General features: G+C 37.8%; 1 protein-coding gene across 1 annotated transcript in view; it reads left to right on the top strand.

Annotated features, from left to right (window-relative positions):
- The window catches only part of LOC128657846 (pecanex-like protein 2), a 629,457-nt gene that overhangs the window by 341,772 nt on the left and 268,067 nt on the right, over positions 1 to 19,618 (top strand).

Genomic DNA, 19,618 nt, shown 5'->3' with positions numbered 1-19,618 from the left:
ATATATATATATATATATATATATATATATATATATATATATATATATATATATATATATATATATATATATATATAAGTGCACTGAAGCCCTATGCAGTTAAGTAGATGAAAACATGAAAAAGCATATTTATGCAATATTCATATTTAAAGGGACAGTAAAGTGCAAATTAAACTTTAATGATTCAGATAGGGCATGTACTTTTAAACAACTTTGCAATTGACTTTTATCATCACATTTGCTTTGTTCTCTTGGTATTCTTAGTTGAAAGCTAAATCTAGGTAGGCTCATATGCTAATTTCTAAGCCCTTGAAGGCCGCCTCATATCTGAATGCTTTTGACAGTTTTTCCCAGCTACAGGGTGTTAGTTCATGTGTTAGTTCATGTGTGCCATATAGATAACATTGTGTGCACGCCCGTGAAGTTATTTAAGAGTCAGCACTAATTGTCTGAAGTGCAAGTCTGTCAAAAGATCTGAGGTAAGGGGGCAGTCTACAGAAGTTTAGATAAGGTAATCACAGAGGTCAAATGTATATTAATATAACTGTTATTGGTTATGCAAAACTGGGGAATGGTAAATAATGGGATTATTACACAATAACATTTTTGGTGTTTAATAATACATTTTTGGTCTCTTTAATAAAGTTTTATACTGTGTACTTGCTGTAAATATTTCACATTTCAATGTTCTGTACATAGCAAAATATGTGCTAAGCATTTATAAATAGAAATTCATATATATCTATACCTATATATAATCATCTATCTTTCTATCTGTCTAGTTATAGATATATATATTGAACCAAAATAACATCAGATATATGAAATATTTATTTATGAGTAAATAGAACATATTCTGCTATGTGAAGAACATTGGAATGTGAAATATGAATATTTTCATGTCAGGTTAGCACACTTGATAATATGCAATCGGGTTTGTGCATGAGTATGGTGTTGACATCTATGGGAGAATACGCTAATGCAATATTCGAAGTTCTGCTTTTTGCGTGCATCAGGTTAGCGCGTCAGCAAAACCATTTTACTTTCAACTTGTAATAAGGGCGCTACCTGGTGCGCGCAAAAAGCTTACTTCTATAGCAAAACTATCGCAGGAGCATTAAATACCGCTCCACTTGTATCTGTTATCTGTTTTTTATATGACTTTTTCATATCAGTGCATGTCATCACATAAAAGAACATATTACCCAAACGCCTAATCACTTCATGCAGCATATTTGTTAAAAGCTAACTAAAAGATAACATGAACAATATGTCAAAAAGGAAGATGTCTTGCATCATAATTTTCCACAGTAGTTACATTATCAGGATACTTGTGACACTTGCAGTTTTACCCTTTAACAACTGACGTACCCTGTATGTAGCGTAGTTGTTAGGGAGTTTACTAGTTCATTTATAAAACCCTATTCTCTGCTTGCAGTTTATTAAACATGGATTGTAGTATCATGGCTAAGAGGGCACTCAGTCTCTCATTGAAGGTTCCAGTGAAGCTCTCTGGGCCAGGTGCCTTATTGTTCTGTAATTGTTTAATGGGACAAGTAACTTCCTCAATTGAAAATAGATCAGACAGCAATTGCTGGGCATTCAAAGCCAGGATGGACAGGCGAAGAGAATTTAAAAACACTTTGATCTCCACAACAGGCGCGCCACTTTATACGTTTCGATATTATACAACCTTGCACTATAACATATGAATGCCTTACCAATATCAGCTAGAGCATAGACTAGTTTACCATTTATCTCCACCCCTGAGAGCTTCTCATGGGCTGTCCTACATATTCATTTATTTTTTTTTTGCCAGGAGTGAGTATGCTTTGTTAGACTTAAAGTACATTAAAGTGCCAGTAAACCTAGAAAATAATGTTATATAATTCTGCACATAGTGCAGAATTATATAACATTATTTTAGTGCTAGCTTTATGTAACCTAATATTGCAGGGCATTTTTTAATAAAAAAAGAGGGTTTCAGACCTCTGTGCTCTACTGAGCGGGTCTGGTTTTCCCTCAGAGCGCAACTGGCCAGCTGTCTAGTCACAGCCCGGCCCGACCGCGCCATTACACTCAATGTAGCTTGCTCCTGCTTTGTCTGACAGCGGGAGCGAGCTACATTGAGTGTAATGGCGCGGTCGGGCCGGGCTGTGACTAGACAGCTGGCCAGATGCGCTCTGAGGGAAAACCAGACCTGCTCAGTAGAGCACAGAGGGCGGGTCTGAAAAAAACCCTCTTTTTTTTAATAAAAAATGCCCGACAATGTTAGGTTACATAAAGCTAGCACTAAAATAATGCTATATAATTCTGCACTATGTGCAGAATTATATAACATTATTTTCTAGGTTTACTGGCCCTTTAATTGCTTAAATCTGCCTCCTTAACCTCTTCAGCAAGTACACTTTAATAACTAGAGTGAATGACTGTATAGTAGCTGGCATACCCTTGTTCACGTGCTGAATGCTGCAAGTGCAGATTTGCAGATCTTATTGTACAAACCGCGTTTTCAATTACTCACTTTCTCATTGCTGCATTTCAGAGACTATGGAAGGCAACAATTAAATCCCAGTCACAAAGTGATGATTGCTAACTATAGCCCCATTTATAAAAACAACAGTACAGAAACACCACCAATTTTCCAGCATGCTTGGTTATGAGCCGTTTCGGATTAACCATCTTTCCGGACCATCCAAAATTAGCAATAAGAACATAGACAAACATATTGAAATTGTATATTAACAGTTTACTGCTGTTTCACTAAACAAACGTAAAGGCTGAAAACTCACACAATGAAACACTTGCTAATTTTGTTTTAGCAAAATCCACTGTAATAATCTAAAAATGGGCAAAGAACAAAAAGTATGCATACAACATAGCAACTGACAGGACTTGTCATTGGGAAATAAAAGGCATTTAGCTAGTGGACACATTTTCTTAGAGGTGGCTTGTCACAACAAATATTAAATATAAAATAAATATTAAACGTAAAATATTATTATACTGTACTTTACTTACAAAGAATAATGTAGCGCTACTGCACCCAAAATTACATACTGTATGTCAGCGCACGCACTTGTAAGCGTGCTATTGAATCTACCTCTTGCGTTATTTTAATTGTGCCCTAAGGAGGTGCCGAATAATCAGTTGCCAGAAAATCAGTGGTGTACCTGTACTGTAACTAACAATAACAAAAATGCTAGTGTTAATTAGAAACAAAGAATTACAGATTTAATTTCTGGGTGTTGTTTTCTCACTTTCCTGCAGATCACATTAGCTGTATGGGATATTGCATATGAAATACATATGTATACAGACATATACAATAAGCTTTAATTGATCTAGACAAATATAACTCTAAAATTGTGTATGTGGCCATTTCAGAATGTCTTACACTCTGAATTTTTTTTATTAAAGGGCCAGTAAATACAGTAAACCCCCTGCACATTTGTGGCCAATTGGTTGGGATGACTGCAGTCCGCCACCTAAAAGGTGGTGGACACGTTAAGGTGTAGCGGTCTTACGACCACTGCTTCTTAACTTAGACCGTAGAAAGCAGCATCTGCTTATTAAATCTACCCCTTAGTTTGAACTTCAAAAGAGTAGTAGATTGTCTGACAAATGTCAAAGTTATCTCTATTTCCACTACCCCTGTACCATGTGACAGCTATCAGCCAATCACAAATGCATATAAGTATATAAATGCACATGCTCAGTAGGAGCTGATGACTCAAAAAGTGTAAATTTAAAAAGACTGTGGATACTAAGTCCCCCCTCTAACAGTAAAAAACCCCCACCCACCAAACACCCCAAAATAAAAAAAAACTAACACTTAAAAATCCTAAACTACTCATTGCCCCTAAAGGGGCATTTGTATGGGCATTGTCCTTAAAGGAGCATTCAACTCTTTTAAGATTGCCCAAAATCCCTAATCTAAAAAATCAAAAAATATTTTTATTTTTTAAAAAAAGGCCTAACTCTAACCCCCAGATAGGTACTCACGGTTCCTGAAGTCCGGCGGTGAAGTCTTCTTCTAAGCTGCGACCGGTTCCTGAAGTCCAGTGGTGAAGTCTTCTTCCAAGCGGCGACCTCTTCTATCTTCATCCTGGACCACAGAACTGAAGACTGGCAACAGTGGAACCATGGATCGTGGAGGATCCTCTTTGTACGATCGCCGCCGTACACTGAATATTGAATTTAAGGTACGCAATTATATATGGCGTCCCTTGCATTTCTATTGGCTGATTTGATTCTTCAAATTCAAATCAGCTAATAGGATGAGAGCTACTGAAATCCTATTGGCTAATTTGAACAATGCACCTTTTATTCTCAGACTAATCTTTTCTTTGAATGCATTATTCAAGGTAGCATTTATTTATGGCTAGATTACAAGTGGAACACAAATGGTCAAATTTGCCCATTTGGTGGTGCACAATAAATAACCATCCATTTCGAGCTCGCTGTAGCAATTAGCACTTATAAAATTAACCAGTGGTCAGATCTTTGGTTAATTTTATAAATATGCCCCAAATGCCCTCAAAATACAGTGTAGTGTATTTTATTAAAAAATAAAAATGTTACTATTTTTATTTTTTTAATGAAATAAATGCACTAGACACATAGTAATACATAAATATATATACTGTATGTATATAATCATAAACATTTATATTTATATTGGCTGCCATCTCTGCGCTACTTACCTCTTCACTGTGCCTAGGTTCTGAAAATTGGAAAGTTTTTTCTAAGAAGAACCAAACTACAAAAGAAGTAAGGGGGAACTCAGGAGATAAATATTATGATAATTACAGAAATAAGCAATGGGAAGATAAGGAATTAAATAGTGGGAGAAGGAACTTTGGTGAATATCAATCTAGGGGTGTTCAAAAGAAATGGAGGAAATAGGGTAAAACCAATAAATGGACGAATAATACACACAATGATCAGTCATATTGGGCGGATACAGATAGAGAACATATATATTGTGATCAGACATATGAAAGTAAATTCAATAATAGAGAAGATTGGATCACTCCAAAAAAATGTATAAACAAGGACCCAGTGAAATTAATGATAACAGGAGAATTCCAACAAAAAACAGATATACACCACTAGAGAATTAACAAACACAAAATTGGAAACAAAATAATTCATTTAAACAGTATTGGCATCAGAAAGAGTCATTTAATAGACAATGGACATCTAAATCTTTTTTAGAGGAGGATACAAGGCAAATAGAAAGACTAAAAATGAAAAAAAAAAGAACAAGAGAGGAAATCGAGGAAGGGGAATAAAGAGAGTCTCACAAGAGAATAGTGATATACAATTAATGAAAGATGAGTGTAGTGTGTTAAAAAAGAATTATCATTTGCCCCCACAGCAAAACTTAAAAAATTTGACACTTCTTATAATTTTATTTACATTAATAAAAATGTAAATACATTTATAAGTGGTTTGACACAGAAACAATATTTCCTCAAAACCCAATTACCAGGGATCTGCAAACAGTCAATAAAGGGTTTAAACAGACAGAATTAAAATCAATTTTTACCCTATAAATGAAAAAAAGGGAAAAATATGGAACTTTTTGAAAAACTAGTAAAACAAGACATTAAGGATATAAAAACAGATAGACCTAGGAAATCAAACCTAACTAAAAAAGAACAAGATACATTAAAACAACTAAAAAATAAGAAGGTGATAATAAAACAAGCTGATAAAGGGGGCAGGATCGTCATTTTAAATTCAGTGAATTATTTAAGAGAGTCTGAGAGAATATTGAACGACACAACCACATATAAAAAAAATTAAACAAAATCCATTGATGAAACAAAAAAGAGAATTGTAAGTTATATTAAAACAAGCATATAATAAAAGTATATTAAATGGGAAAGAAATAGAATTTGTTATTGAAAAACACCATAGACCCCCGAAATTTTACCACTTACCTAAAATACATAAGACTCTTATTAATCCGCCAGGAAGACCCATTATTTCAGGGATATAGTCTTTAGCTTTCAACCTGTCACAGTATATTGACTATTTTTTTGCAAAACTATGTAGTAAAACTTGATTCTCATTTTAACGACTCAACCGATCTCCTTAATTTATTATCTAATGTAGAATGGAAGGAAGATTATTCCCTCATAACTTGTAATGTGTGTTCCCTAAACACAAAGTGGAACTTGAAGCTATTTATTACCACTTAAGGAAAGATGGAGATATACGCTTAGAACAAGTAGACTTCATGAAACAGTGCATTAAGTTCATTTTAAAGAACAATTTTTTTTTTAATTTGAATGGTCAATTTTACCTGCAGGTTCAGGGAACTGTGATGGGCACCAAGTTTGCCCCAAGCTACGTGAATTTATTTATGGGTTATCTAGACGATAAGATTGTATTTAGCAGAGCTTGGGTGACAAACTTGGTGCTCTATCGCAGATGTATTGATGACATTTTTATTATTTGGAGTCGTGATTTAGAATTGTTTGAATGTTTTATGGATGATCTTAAAGACAAGCATTTTGGTCTAGACTATACATATGAAATAAGTAAACACCTATATAAACTACTTAGATATAGATATAGACATTATAGATCACAATTTACACACAAAAACACATTTCAAAGAGGTTGATTTGAACAATTATGTACACAATGACAGATGTCATCTAAAATGGTGGGCAATTAGAATCAATTAGAAATTAAGTTTAAATAAAAGGGATATGATAGAAAATCGATAAAGGAAGCTAAGCAATTAAAAAGAAAACCTAAAATTGATAAAGATAAAGATAAGTTATGGATACCCTTTATCACTGATTACAATATAAATCACAAAGAATTAAGAACTATCTTTAATAAACTTTGGTACATACTACAAAGGGACCCCATTTTGGGGGAACTCCTTTCATACAGACCTGACATAGTCTTTAAAAAGGCTAAAAATGTATAGACCATAATAGCACTGTCTTTTCCGAATAAGCTTAACACTACATATACAGAGGTAGATGTGTACAATAAAAAATTGACGGGTTTCTTCCCATGTATTTGATGTAAAGCGTGTAGTTTTAGCAATAAAACAAAATTGGTAGTATCAAGTACAATGAACAAAGAATATGATATAAGGAACTGCATTAGGTGCACAGACAAAAATGTTGTTTACTTAGCACAGTGCACATGTAAAAAACAATATTTGGGAGAGACGTCATGCCCCCTGAAGGATATAATACAGGAACATCCTCTTAATATAGAGCATGGCTTTGAGGGACATTTGTTATCTCGTCATTTTAAAGAGTGTCACAATCAGAGTACAAGGAGCTTAAAATATTGAGGTTTAAGAAAAATTAAAGGTGACCTTAGAGGTGGAGATATAAATAAAAGATTATTAAGGACAGAAGCTGAATTAATTTTCTTATTTAAAAGTTTGGATCCTTTAGGACTAAATGTTCAGTTTGATTTAAGCCTCATCTGGACAAGACTAAGCATTCAATCTCCAAGCAGTCAGCTTCAGAGAGACTAAGTTCGGATGGAGGAAGGGACTGTGAAGTAGAAGATCCTTCCTCAGAGGAAATTTCCACTGGGGAAATTACGACATCTTTACTAGGTCCGCAAACCAAGTCCTGCAAGGCCATGCTGGAGCTATTAGAATCACTGAAGCCTGCTCCTGTTTGATACGAGCTATCACTCGAAGAAGGAGGGCAACTGAAGGAAACAGATAAATTAGACTGAAATCCCATGCCACTGCCAGGGCATCTACCAGAGCTGCTTGAGGATCTCTTGATCTTGCTCCTTATTTTGGAAGCTTGGTGTTTAGACAAGATGCCATCAGATCCAGCTCCGGAACTCCCCATTTGAGGGTTAATATCGAGAAAATTTCCGGATGGAGAGCCCATTCCCCTGGATGAGACGTCTGCCTGCTTAGATAATCCGCTTCCCAGATGTCCACAGCTGGGATATGAATGGCAGAGAGATGAAAATCGTGAGACTCTGCCCACTGAAAAATGGGAGTCACCTCCTTCATAGCTAACAAGCTCCAGGTTCGCACTTGGGGGTTGATATACGCCACCGAAGTGATGTTGTCCGATTGAAATCTGATAAATCGGACTAAACTCAGTTGAGACCAAGCTTTTAGTGCATTGAGAATTGCTCTCAAATTCTAGGATGTTTATAGGTAGAGCAGACGACCCCTAAGTCCAAAGTCCCTGAGCTCTAAGGGACCCCCAAACTTCTCCCCAGCATAACAGGCTGGCATCCGTGGTCACAATCTCCCAAGAAGGTCTCAGAAAACAAGTGCCCTGAGACAAATAGTCTTGGGAGATCAACCAAGACAGAGAAATCCTTGTCTGAGGGTCTAAAACTGTCCTCTAAGAGGTCGGGCGGAGTCAGCCGCTGAAGCAATCAGACGTGTCTACAGAGAGCTCCCTGCCCAAAGCTTCCATATCTGGGGATAACCGTTGCATATAAGCTTCAATTTAATATTAAAATATTTAAAAACCCTAAGACATTTATACAAATATTGCAGGGAACTAAGAAAGTGCTATAAGATTATATAATTGGCCAGGGTGTCCAAATAACGCCACATGGAATGGCAAAATGGAAGACCTCCAAGCGGTGATACAGACATACTGCTAGAATTCAAGAAGGATATGCAAGCTCAGCTTTAGCAGCTGCTGCACAATACTCCACATGCGGACATACTTGTGGAGACTAGATGTGCTGAGAGACAAGAGAGTACAGCACAATTGCCATGAAAGGTTACTGAACCAGATGCCACTACATCGCTCACTAAGAGCAACTATTACATGGGACTCTCATCCACACTAAGCGGAGATCCTCTTCTCACGCCACCGGCCGATAGGCATTTTTGTACAGAGGCGAGGCTCCTCATATGGGCCTGAGAGCCTTGGAACATCGGCACAGTTAAAGCAGCTTGCATGGTCACTATCTATGATGCAGATTGATTTTAAAGGCCTGGTAAGCGGAGCTCCTCTACTTCGCATGCAGCGCTTGAGGAAGGAGGATGATTCCTTGCTCCAACTTGATGGATCAATAGCCAGGGCGAAATTCACATTACTCAGGGCCAACACAACGAATGTCGCTGTGGGACCCAGGGGGATCTGCATCTAAATGACTAACTTCAAGCTTCCACCACTGCTAGATTAATATTGCCCACAGTACTTAGAAGTTTGCCAGAGACAGTAACCTTTATTTTCTCCTCCTAAGGACTTTACCAAGTTCATACTTGGGACTCTATACATGATTTGCTTGCCCCTCTGACTTTAGAGCTCACAGTGTTGAAACTCAAAGGAACTGAAACGTATCTGGGGAATATTCCTTCATTTATAAGTGCCCAATGTGAAGTTCTTTCTGTTTACTGCTAATAATGGGGTTCTAGCTGAAACGTTTGGTAATAACAGACTATTCCCAGAGAACTTAAGTTTTATATTGGACATGTTAGAAAGCTTTCTCTCACGCAATATATATGCTACTATTTGACATTAGGTCCCTTTTACCGTGAAAGTTTCTGTTTTATACTAACTACACAAATCCTTTCATATAGTAACCTACACAGTCTGTTTTGCAACGACTTATGTTCACCAGGGACTATTAATGAAGACAGCAATGACAGAAGCCCCAGAGCTTTAATTCTATATGATATAGTTGTTGTTTTCAGTTAGATTTCTAGTGTTGACAGCTTACATTATGCAATTTAATTGTTTATATCGCAAATAGGGAGGCTCTCTAACTAGCCTGGTATGGAACTAGACCTATTTTAGAGTAAGCTAAATATGATAGTAATAGATTTTGTCTCTTGGGATAATAAATAATATACTGACCAATATTAGGTACCATACCTCCAAAATATGACATGTGCAAATGTATATGCCTACTAGTCTAGACCTGATTGTATCCATAGATCTTGGTGACAGTTATAGGGGAAAGGGATTATGTGTAATGATTAATATATGTCTTAGGATCAACCTTCATAGATTTCTTTATAGGAGTTCTTTGTCTGTGGCCAGGACAGAGTGATCAGATTAGAATATTGTTGATATTTGAAACACACTAAAATTGTTCTTGAGTGCCCTATTATATCTCCTATACTGACCTTTTGCATATTATTTCTTCTGAAATGTTTATATAAGTTTAACGCACTAAATGACATTACTGGTCACCAAACCCAGTTTATATTATATAAGGCCTAGGCTTCTATAGTAGAGTGATTTATGCCTTCAGATTGTGCAGTTCTAGAACTATCACCCTTTATATCCTATATTCTTAATGGAGTTACTCTATTTTTTTTTAAAGATGTTATCTACCTGGCATTTTTCTTTTTTTTGTGTTTTGTGCCCTCAAAGGATACTGTTCCCCAGACACTCCTTTCTTTTTAACCTCCTATACCAGAGCTTTCCAAACTTTTCATGTTGGTGACACACTTTTTAGACATACATCATTTCTCGACAAAGTAATTTAGTTGTACTAGCAAACAGGAGGTTAAACTAATTTGTTTTAAGAGATATGGACACATACATAAATTATATAATAACAGAATGTATTTACAAGTAACAGTATGTATGTGCAAGAATAAAAAAAAAATAAAAAAAATAATAATATTACCAATAGCTATTTAATATTATAATGGGATATACAGGGAGTGCAGAATTATTAGGCAAGTTGTATTTTTGAGGATTAATTTTATTATTGAACAACAACCATGTTCTCAATGAACCCAAAACTCATTAATATCAAAGCTGAATATTTTTGGAAGTAGTTTTTAGTTTGTTTTTAGTTATAGCTATTTTAGGGGGATATCTGTGTGTGCAGGTGACTATTACTGTGCATAATTATTAGGCAACTTAACAAAAAACAAATATATACCCATTTCAATTATTTATTTTTACCAGTGAAACCAATATAACATCTCAACATTCACAAATATACATTTCTGACATTCAAAAACAAAACAAAAACAAATCAGTGACCAATATAGCCACCTTTCTTTGCAAGGACACTCAAAAGCCTGCCATCCATGGATTCTGTCAGTGTTTTGATCTGTTCACCATCAACATTGCGTGCAGTAGCAACCACAGCCTCCCAGACACTGTTCACAGAGGTGTACTGTTTTCCCTCCTTGTAAATTTCACATTTGATGATGGACCACAGGTTCTCAATGGGGTTTAGATCAGGTGAACAAGGAGGCCATGTCATTAGATTTTCTTCTTTTATACCCTTTCTTGCCAGCCACGCTGTGGAGTACTTGGACGCGTGTGATGGAGCATTGTCCTGCATGAAAATCATGTTTTTCTTGAAGGATGCAGACTTCTTCCTGTACCACTGCTTGAAGAAGGTGTCTTCCAGAAACTGGCAGTAGGACTGGGAGTTGAGCTTGACTCCATCCTCAACCCGAAAAGGCCCCACAAGCTCATCTTTGATGATACCAGCCCAAACCAGTACTCCACCTCCACCTTGCTGGCGTCTGAGTCGGACTGGAGCTTTCTGCCCTTTACCAATCCAGCCACGGGCCCATCCATCTGGCCCATCAAGACTCACTCTCATTTCATCAGTCCATAAAACCTTAGAAAAATCAGTCTTGAGATATTTCTTGGCCCAGTCTTGACGTTTCAGCTTGTGTGTCTTGTTCAGTGGTGGTCGTCTTTCAGCCTTTCTTACCTTGGCCATGTCTCTGAGTATTGCACACCTTGTGCTTTTGGGCACTCCAGTGATGTTGCAGCTCTGAAATATGGCCAAACTGGTGGCAAGTGGCATCTTGGCAGCTGCACGCTTGACTTTTCTCAGTTCATGGGCAGTTATTTTGCGCCTTGGTTTTTCCACACGCTTCTTGCGACCCTGTTGACTATTTTGAATGAAACGCTTGATTGTTCGATGATCACGCTTCAGAAGCTTTGCAATTTTAAGAGTGCTGCATCCCTCTGCAAGATATCTCACTATTTTTGACTTTTCTGAGCCTGTCAAGTCCTTCTTTTGACCCATTTTGCCAAAGGAAAGGAAGTTGCCTAATAATTATGCACACCTGATATAGGGTGTTGATGTCATTAGACCACACCCCTTCTCATTACAGAGATGCACATCACCTAATATGCTTAATTGGTAGTAGGCTTTCGAGCCTATACAGTTTGGAGTAAGACAACACGCATAAAGAGGATGATGTGGTCAAAATACTCATTTGCCTAATAATTCTGCACACAGTGTATGAGGTTGATGGGATGAACACAGTTTCTGAATATTTTGTGGAATATTAGATAAAGTCACTTGCATTTCATCATCAAGCATTTGTAAGCTTCCACTAAAACTTTAAACTTCCTATCCATATATCAAGAGCAGGAGCAGTAATGCACTACTGGGAGCTAGCTGCAAAAAAAACAACACTTTGACTTCTGACTTCTGCTCAGCGTTTAAGCTGCTGCCCTCAGAGCTCTGCGAGTCCAACTGACTACTGCCTGCGCTGCAAACACACTGCTGTCCCACTCACTGACTACACATGCAATCACAAGCCGATTGAGGAGACTACACCTGCAGTCAGGAGCCAATGTGCCGCCAATAGGAATAGTTTCAGTTCCCGCTGAGCTGCACCAATACAACCTCAGCAACATATAGAACAGCTGCCTGGCAAATAGTGTGCTTGTGATGACTGTGGAAATCTGCCCAATTCCACTGGAACAATATGCAACACGAAAATGTCCACAGCACAACTTGCTTAAAAAGTGTCTTTATTGACAAATGAAAGAGCGACGTTTCGTGACTACTGTCACTTAATCATGCTATCATGATTGATAGCATGATTAAGTGACAGTAGTCACGAAACGTCGCTCTTTCATTTGTCAATAAAGACACTTTTTAAGCAAGTTGTGCTGTGGACATTTTCGTGTTGCGAGCTGCACCAATAGGTTAAGATAATCTGTGACCCACTAGGTATCAATCATGTGTCAAACACGTGATATGCATAGCAGGCAGGCGGAAAGTCGGAAACCAAAATAAAAAAAAAAAATTTAATTAAAAAAAAATTTGTGCTGAAGCTGGGACACACCTACCCACTGCTGCTGACACACTAATGTGTCACGACACACAGTTTGGAAAGCACTGTCCTATACCATAAACAAAATCCCAGATACATATCTACAGATCCAACCACTATATAAAGACCTAGCCATGGATGATTTTACATACCTCTTCCTACCCTCACATTCATGAATATATGAGTTATTTTAGTTCATGAAGGGAGACTACATTTAACAGCAGGCTCACAGTACGATATAAGAGTTGAGGCTCCTACCTAGGTGGTAACTTTCCCTAGATTTCAAGTAGTATAGTTCTGTGATCTTAACAACATGTACAGCACACAACCACCAGACTGTATGAAAGACATTAACCTATGTTTTTATTTGGCATGCCATTTTTAAATGTCTTATTGGTGAGCTGGGAGATCTAGAGATCTAATATACCATATACTCTCTATAAGTTCCACTACCTTTTCACTAGTCCAGTCGGACTCTACTTTTATTCAGATTGCAACCCCATAGTCCCTGTTTATATATTATATACACTATATTCTAGCCTACACTTTATACAGTTATTTTAATCTCTGCAGTACTGTCTAGCCAAACCCGCCTCCCTCCAGAAACAGCTTGCTATGTAAGCATAGGAAAATGCATCCTTAGAAACTCCAATCTGTCCATCTTTCCCTCCTGAAACCCCCCTTAGTTAACAGACAACATACTAGGGGCCCATGTTTTCTTGGGGATAATATTTACCTAGCTATGTGACAATTTTGAAGGGGGTATATAACTACTTACATATACAAAAAAAAAATAGGACCTAGTGCATCCGAGATATCTGATTTAGATTTCAATTTGCCATCTTGTAGAAGGACATAGCATGGTTTAGCTCTGTGTATTGTAGGCTCGTCTGAGTCTGTGATAATAGGAAGTAATGGAAATTTGTGATTGTCTAATAAGGGTGTTAATGGGCAATGGGGAGGTGAAAGTGATTTATGTGATTTCAGGGTTTAGTCCCAGATTTTGAGACATTCCGAGGGAGGAGGGATAGATTAGGCTATAAGTATCAAGGATAAAGTAAACCTTCCATACAAAGAATGGGATTTCAGCACTCTTTTAATTAGTAATAACCAATAATTATTTTATTTTATTCATATACATCCACTGATAGGCATTTTCTGTTATTATGGCATAAAAAACACACACATATATCCCTAGAATAAAGTGCAAATAAGTGACATCTAAAGTGCAAATGTGAATAACATCATATACAATTATATAAAAAAGCATGTTTGTTTCCACATTTGAAGGTCAATGCTGCAAACCATATCAAAACATGCCTAGTCGCTGTGCCTCGAAAGAGTCCTGTATTGTTATTTTTCATCACTATATTTGCCGTACATGCATAGATCCCCATAGTAACCTGCCCAGACACAGCCTTTCAGTATACAGGGTTTGGTGCAACAGGGTGTTGCATGTAACAAATCAATTTTCGGGGATGCCAGATCTGCCTCTATGAATTGTATATGATGTTATTCACATTTGCACTTTAGATGTCACTTATTTGCACTTTATTCTAGTGATATATGTGTGTGTTTTTTATGCCATAATAACAGAAAATGCCTATCAGTGGATATATATGAATAAAATAATTTTTGGTTGTTACTAATTAAAAGAGTGCTGAAGTCCCATTCTTTGTATGCAAGTTTTACTTTATCCTTGATACCTATCTGTTTAGTCTAAATAAATATAGTTTTCTTGGGTCTGCACCAACTACATTACCTTAATTATATATCTATCTCAAAATAACTTTGTTGAGCTTGTTCATTAGGTTATATTTAGATTAGGCTATAACTTTCTCTCTTGTTGAAAGCCAGCATAACCCTCCCAATTGTCTAGATTGAGTTATTTCATGTTCAATTAACAGGTGGATGTAACTAATAAATCTGAGATTTTATTTTTTTTTCTTCTAAGGGCCTTTGTTTTACGCTTGAGGGCCTGATATTATTCTCTCTGTAGGTAATCGTCTAGTAGTGTCCTCGTGAGCTGTTCTAGAATATTGTGATCTAAAGGGGATTTTTTATGTAGATAATCTAATTCAGAGAATTTAGTATATGATTCGTTAAAGGTTGTCCGGTGGGATCTTCTTAATTAGGCTTTTAATTTGATAAATTCACCCTGTATAAGGCATTTATGTGCCTCCCATATGGCAAAGTTATTGTCTGTAGAAGGGTTGTTAATTTGAAAGTATTCAGTGATCATATTATTTAACTTATAACATGTTATTTAAGAGTATGTTGTCTAGTTTCCAGAGATAGGGGCCTGAATGTTCGTCCGACCAGTTAAATTGTATCTTTACCCCACTATGATTTGACCAGGTTGTGGGAGAGGTCTTGCAGCTGGTTATGTTAGTTAAGCATATTTGGTTGGTGAATATACAATCAATCCTGCTGTATGTTTTATTGGGGTATGAGAAAAAGGTATAATCTTTCTTGTCTGGATGGATAAAACTTTAGGCTTTTCCAAAACAAAGTTGTGGTTCTGGTTGGGTGTCAAATTTGAGGATTTTTACTATCTAGTATGGGTTGGTTGAGGAATTTAAAGTCACCTCCTAGATATATTGGGCCTTTGGAAATGTCTAGAAGGCTGTGGAAAAAATAATTTTTGAGTGGTGTTTGGGGCATATATATTAACCAGTCCCAGAAATCTGCCTGAAATCTGCCTTCTGCGTCTGTAGTTTTTTGGATAAATTTAAAAGGTATGGATTTTTGAATCAATATACTAACCCCTCCATTATTGGTGGGGCCAGAGCTATGAAAGTGTTGTGTGTACGTTGAACCCAAATATTTGGGTTTCTTATTATGTCCTAAGTGTGTTTCTTGGAGAAACAATATATCTATATGGCATTTTGAAATGTCAGAGAGAGCTTTGGAGGGTTTGCATGGGGAGTTAGGGCCCTTAGCATTTTGTGTTAGCAGTGATAGGGAGTGTTGGGGATCAATTACGTGAGAAAGTGAGTGTTAAGGTTTAGGAGATCTGCTTCATCACTTATTAGTAACATCTTAGAATGCAGTGCACTGTCAACAAACAAACAATATTAAAAACATTGTAGTGAACAATTTGTGAACACAAGAGAGTCAAACAAATTGGGTTGGCATATTGCTAGGGTCCCAGTTAAGAGTGAAATTAGAAATGAAAAGCCAGTGACCTGGCTTAATTGAAGGGCATAAATTATGTTAGAATCTCGTATATGGGGTTGGTAAGTTAAGAGTAGGGCAATATTCATAGGTTATTACCTGGTTGTTCCTTAGGAGCACGTTACCTGCATATTTCTTATTCTAAAGGCAACTCTTCGAGGTTGTTTCTTTCATCCTGGATCGGATCCTGGCGTATGAGGTGACCGTGGAGAACTCAAGGGATTATGTCTGGTTGCAGACCTTGCTAAGGCTCTTTCTTGGGTTTCTTGGTGTGCTATTTTTCTTGGTATGCATGTGGCCTCTTCGGGTTACTGTCTGGTTGAGTTGTGAAGGTTTCAGTCCCCAGAGGTGGTTCAAGTCCTATTTCTTCGCAGAATTATGTTTTATCTTCTGGTGTTTTACAAATCAGTCGTTTGTTTTCTTTTATTACTAATAGTTGTGTGGGGAAGCTCCAAAAGGATTTTTTTTTACCTCAGCAAGGTGGTTAGCGGAGAAAAGTATTTTCTATGTTGTAGAGTTCTGGTGGAGAGGTTTTGGTAGAATTGCAAGATATTGCCCCAAAATATGATGGGGTGATTGGAAGACTTTGAATTGGATAATAATGTCTCTAGGGGGTACGGCGTCAGGTGGTTTTGGTCACAGTGATCTCTGCGCCCTAACCTAGAGGATATTCTCAGTGTAAGATGATTCTTTCATGTTGGTGAATAAGGCTTGTAGGTATTCTGGGAGGTCTCGGGGTAGCACAGACTCAGGAATGCCTCTAATTCTCAGGTTTTTCCTCCTGCTTCTATTCTCGAGGTCATCTATTTTTCCATAAGTGAATCAATAGTTTCCTGTTGAGTTGACAATTTATTATCAATATTATGGATATCCTCACAGACCTCTTCATTATTTTCCTCCAGTATCTCGACTCTAGATCCCAGGGTATAGCTCTTGTTTTATATCCACTAATTCTTCTTTTAGACATGTTCTGAAGATTTCTATAATATCTTGTTTAGAGGCAAGCTTAGTTAAAGTGCCGTAAAACATGTTGAGATCTGTGCATATCCTAAAAGGGCTAATAAAGTTAAAAAAAAGTTTGCATTAAAAAAAATAAAAAAAATTGCTGGCGAGTATTTTAAAATAATTTTCAAAAATAAGCAATATTACTTACATAGCCATGCTGTCTGGAGTAGTCTGATCCACCCCCTTATCAGTTTTTAGCATCAGAAACACAGGCATTGTATTTTAACAGAGCTCACAGCAGCTTATTTGTTTCTAGGCATGCTCCAGCAGATAATGAGTGTATTATTAAAGTCTTGCATTCTACCAAATCAAAGGTGGATATATAGGCAGCCATAAAATAAATTGTGTGGGGGGAGTTAGAGCTGTACGATTCAGAAACTGCAGTATAAATTTGCAGGTAAAGTAATTAAAGCACATATTATTATATTTTGTCTCTATCCCAACTTGTTTTATGTCCCTTTAATAAAGTGGTCAGGATTTGTGTATCTCCCTCATTAGGTTGTGCCTACTTGGGATATTTTGAGGAGGGTTTTTCCTTGGCTAGCAATAGCTGATGGCGAGGTAGATTGCTCCAAGTTAGTGAAATAGGAAGGCATGGTAGTTGCTTTGTTAGATGTGGTTTATCTTGTTTGGGCAGTTTCCTAGTCGCCATTCTGTTATACACCAGTGCTGTATATGTTCCCTCTATGACCTCTATAGGATTTTGCTGAGTATGTCCAGAAGTTAGATTTAGTGTTAATAGAGGGTTGTATATATTATATATTGTTTAGAAGGAGGGTCTCTGCAGTAATATTATATACCTTTGAACAGATGGCCTTCTAAAAACTGTGGTGTAAATTTTGTAAGTCCAGGCTGTGACCAGAAAAATGACAGCATATATTTTTACACATATAGAGACGTTTGCAACTTTTGCAGGAATTCGCTAGCCATGTTTGTGGCCTCATCAGTAATTTATGCCCTGGAGGCAGTTCTGTTAACGCTTCATGATCTCCCCCTCTCAAAAAATAGCGATTGTGCAAAGTAAAGTTCCTTCTTAATAAGAATGGAATGTGTGCAGTGTCCCTAATTACTTTTGCATGTAGGAACTATATGGGGTCCAGATGCTTTAACTGTGGGGTGTCGAGGGCCTGTGAGAATGCTCTTCTACCTCTATATGTGGCTTGGCCTAAGCACCTATGTATTGCGGCGTGTGGGCATTGGATATCGTGGTTCTGGCCGCTTGTAAGTGCCTTGTCCCTTGTCTATGAGCCGATATCTGGCCTAGACCTCTTATGCAGAAGCCTGTTTTTACCGCTGTGTCTCCAACGTCTATCCACTTCCCACTAAGTCTCGAGGCGTGTGTGGGGAAACCTGCGCAGGGAAGATGGCGCCTGTAATCTGTAGATGTCCGTTACGGAGCAGATAACTCTGTCGTTTCATTGCCGCTGCTTCAACAAAGTATATGCAGATGTTGGCAAGATTATGAGGCATCTTAATAAGTAGGTATCTCAAGTTCTTTGTGCGTATTTTCCGCCGTGAAGAGCAGTAGATACGGAACCCTTTTAGCAGAGATCCGGTGTTACGCTGCTATTTTGGCCGCTGCCAGCTTCGGCCTCCCTTTTGCTAATTTTTTACTTTCAAATTGTAATAGACACGCTAACCTGGTGCGTATACATTTTTACTTTGAGTGCAGTTAGCGCGCAAGCAAAAATGTTATTTAGCGCGCCATTTGAAATCTGACCCATTGGGGGGTAGTTATCATTGTGTCAACTTTCCTGCCTTCACCGGTCCAATACACCCGCCTAAGCTCGCCTACCTTCGCCGCCGCGGACCTGAAAAAATACGCCTAAGTTATCAAATAAAGCTGTCAAAAAGCCGCGGGGCGATGAGCAGCGGACTGTGAGAGTTATCACTCATCCGATCTCGCTGCTCTTCGGCTTTTTTACAGCTTTATTGCTAGCCTGTCACTAAGCACTCACACTAAACTACACTGTTCTACCCCCTATACCGGCGCCCCCGGAGCCCCCCGCAACTAAATAAAGTTACTAACCCCTAAACCGCCGCTCCTAGACCCTGCCGCAACTATTATAAATGTATTAACCCCTAAACCGCCGCTCCTAGACCCCGCCGCAACTATTATAAATGTATTAACCCCTAAACCGCCGCTCCCGGACACCGCCGCCACCTACATTATACCTATTAACCCCTATCCTGCCCTCCTATACCGTCGCCCTCTATAATAAAGTTATGAACCCCTATCCTGCCGATCCCGCACCTCGCCGCAAATAAATAAATAGTTTAACCCCTAAACCTCCGCTCCCTGACCCCGCCGCAACCTATCTTAAATTTATTAACCCCTATCCTGCCCCCCCTACACCGTCGCCACCTATAATAAATTTATTAACCCCTATCCTGCCCCCC

Source organism: Bombina bombina, chromosome 4 (genome assembly GCF_027579735.1).
Source record: "Bombina bombina isolate aBomBom1 chromosome 4, aBomBom1.pri, whole genome shotgun sequence".
NCBI classification, from domain to species: Eukaryota; Metazoa; Chordata; class Amphibia; order Anura; family Bombinatoridae; genus Bombina; species Bombina bombina.
The sequence above is the reverse complement of the archived record's forward strand: the minus strand, read 5'-3'. Positions and strand labels throughout refer to the sequence as shown.